Source organism: Limulus polyphemus, unplaced genomic scaffold, assembly GCF_000517525.1.
Source record: "Limulus polyphemus unplaced genomic scaffold, Limulus_polyphemus-2.1.2 Scaffold299, whole genome shotgun sequence".
Lineage (NCBI taxonomy): Eukaryota > Metazoa > Arthropoda > Merostomata > Xiphosura > Limulidae > Limulus > Limulus polyphemus.
In genome coordinates, this window is record NW_013665909.1 from 399,237 (window position 1) to 402,458 (window position 3,222).

A 3,222-nucleotide genomic window follows, 5' to 3' on the forward strand; every position below is an offset into this window, starting at 1 on the left:
TTTGATGCCCAAAGCCGGTAACTGGCGCCACCTATAATGTATTATACGATACTACACCCACTAATCGTAGAATCTCCTATAGGCCCGCATGCTGTTGAGTCACAACAGAACATTTCGTGTGAAATGTGCTGACTCGTGTATACTTCGCACAACACTCAGAGAAAGGAAGATGCAATTTACGCAGCGCTGGTTTCAGATTTTGGATGGCGTTAAATTACCATATGTGCCATTGTAAAATAAGAACAATAATTTTAGGAGAGCTTAAATATTTTAAACTATCAGTAATAAACTTGCGATCGGAGGATTTAGTCGCTGCCGTATAGAAGTGGACCAGTTAGCAACTGTTGCTCTAATGTAAGTATTTGTATTAAATATATTTGTTTTTAATCCCCCCTCCCAAAAAAAAGCGAATGACACTTTTTCTAGCAAAGAATTTAAGATAGTATTACTATTCATACTAGCAGTACTAAACGTACTAGTCGATGTAATTAAAAATGCAAACTGTTGTGCTATTAATTATGAACTCGTTATTAGTTAATAGTATAGTAACGTAGGACAGAAAACATGGAAAATAAAACTACACACAATGTTGAAAGTAGATTTGTCTATTGGTAGCTGAATATCTTCGCAGCAGACAATATTTAATTTTAAACATTTAGAAATATTTATTAACTGGCAAATAGCTTTTGTTCCAGACAACACTAGCACTAAGTGTCGTTATGTGATTAACTAATACTACGCATAACGCCAAGTTTTGGCTATCACTAGAGCTTTATCTGTTGTCATGGGTAACACTTAGTCTTGCCTATTACTAGAGCTTTATCTGTTGTCATGGATAATACTTCGTCTTGGCTATCACTAGAGCTTTATCTGTTGTCATGGATAATATTTAGTCTTGGCTATCACTGCTTGATTAACTAATGTTATAGAGAATCGCTAGGTGACTCACTAATATTTTAGGCACTGCTCAGTCTCGGCTATCACTATATGATTAACTAATGCTATAGATAACGCATAGTCTTGCTTATCCTTAGATAACTAGTAAAAGTTATAGACAATTCTTAGTCTTGACTATTACTAGATGATTAACTAGTGTTATAGCAGACAACGCTTAATCTTTGCTACCACTGGCTAATTAATTAATGTTATAACTTAGAGATGGCGCCTAGTTTTTGATCTCACTGTATGGTTGATCACAACACTTAGGTTGGCTATTACTGGATGATTACCTATCATTTTAAACAACGCTTAGTCTTGTTTATTATCAATTCATTAACAGGCTATTACGACACAACCATTTTGAGCCTATAGTCCGATACGATGAATTGAATGCATTAGGTTTTAGAGAAAATCTAGATATATTTTCTGCCAAAAAGGAAGAGTTTAGTGCCTGGTGTCTCAATTTGTCTGTGGAGAAGCATCGAACATCCATATCGTCTGCTATTGAAAAATCTGTCGATAAGGGAATAGTCATAATTGTTTACAACTAAATTAAGCATAAATTTTGTATTATCTCATGATTTCCAGTACGTAAGGATTCATATTCAACAGAAATATTGTTTCATAGTTGTGATTTTTCTGTGAAGAAAAAAAAAAATGTATATATTATATTGTTTAAAGACTGGTGCATATATATACTTATTGACACACGAGTGATAACACCAACTTTCAAATTAAGATTTTAATGTGTTTATTTATATCTCGTGTGTGAAGTTTCAAGTATGGAGTGTTTGAATCTCGTTCGTAAGCCTGAATGGGACCCGAAAATCAATAAATTCACAGAAAAGATGACAAATCACTGTCAGAATATTAAGGATCTATCTATCTCCATTCTTGACGAACAAGTACCGTATGTTTTTACTTAATTTAAAACAACAATAAATAAAATAAAACAATATAAACCTAACAATCTAAACAATGTAATTGAGAAACCTTTAATATTATTAGTATTTCCAAAATAGTTTTTATTTAAACTAGTGAACGGAAAGAGATCAGGTAAAATAAAAAATAAAAGTTTGATGAGCCATTTTATCCTTCGTCAAATAATTATTAATGTTTTTCTTTAATACTAGAATTACCAGCGAGATCCTTATGATCAAAGCGGCTTTTTGAACACATTTGTCTAAACTGTTATTATAGACCAACTTGAACGTGGGTTCAGGATGACTTTCTTGGTTAAAGCGCTTTTAATAACCGACGAGTTACACAAAATGCAAGTAATCCCTATACTTATTGCTGGGGTATTCTGTGCATATTACATACAAAATGGAAGATTTCCTTCAGTTGTTTGAGTGTTCTACCAAACGGGCAAAAACGTAAAATGACTTAATATGTTTCAACATGTGGATCTCAAGACAGTAATTTGCGGTTAAAGGCCTTATTCGTAGCTTCATTTTCGAACTATTACATTAACGTAAAGGAAAATGTTAAGGGGGAGGTCGAAAAAAGGAGAGGACAAAGTTGTCCGAAGCATTTGAAACTTCTGAGATCATATCCTGGTTTGGCAGGTATTACTGACACGAATATAAATAACCTACCATGACTCATTTCTTCTGAAAACACCGGTTTCTAACTGGTCGGAACAGCTAGTAAATATAAATTGTGTGCATAGTTTCAGGTAAATAATTCACAGGTATAAGTCAAATCCTGCAGCTTAAAAACATTGTTATTTCGACGCTCCCTCAAGTGTCATTTTTAACATGTCGACGACCTATTTTTTATCATTTTAAAATGAACGAGTTTTTCTTTCATCATTGTTTATGAGTCACTCACTCAGGTGGATATGCGTGGGAGGATGTTAACACGTTTAAAAAGTCTCTAATACGGTGCCAGCATTCTAACCTCCTTTTCCCCCACACACACCCTGAAAACAAAATAATATTCAGCAAAACATTCTGTTTTATGTTAATCGTTGTAATATTTAGTTCTTACTAAATAAAATATAAAAACGTATGTATGGCAAGCATGCAATTCATGCTTACTTGTTTCTGGAAGTTTTACATTTTTTGTCTTATTTGTCTGTTACGGGTCTCTCTAAATAAGGAATAAGTACCATTGTTTTTAAATGACCTTGGTTTGTTTTTCTTATTCGATGCATTTTTCTTTTCTTTTTTGCTTTCTAACTCTCTTCTTGTTAGGCACATTACAAACAAAGAAATACATTATAATGGCTGGAGACGGCTTAAATGGGTAATGAAGAAAAACTTTAATATAAACCTTGTC

At 33.2% G+C, this 3,222-nt stretch overlaps 1 protein-coding gene across 1 annotated transcript in view; it reads left to right on the top strand.

The window, feature by feature from the left end:
- The first annotated feature begins 220 nt into the window (after nt 1–220).
- Nucleotides 221–3,222, top strand: part of LOC106457167 (metabotropic glutamate receptor 3-like) — a 42,530-nt gene continuing 39,528 nt past the window's right edge. Inside the window, exon 1 of the mRNA XM_022383014.1 lies at nt 221–354. The gene's annotated coding sequence lies outside the window, so the exon portion shown is untranslated. The remainder of the gene's footprint in view (nt 355–3,222) is intronic.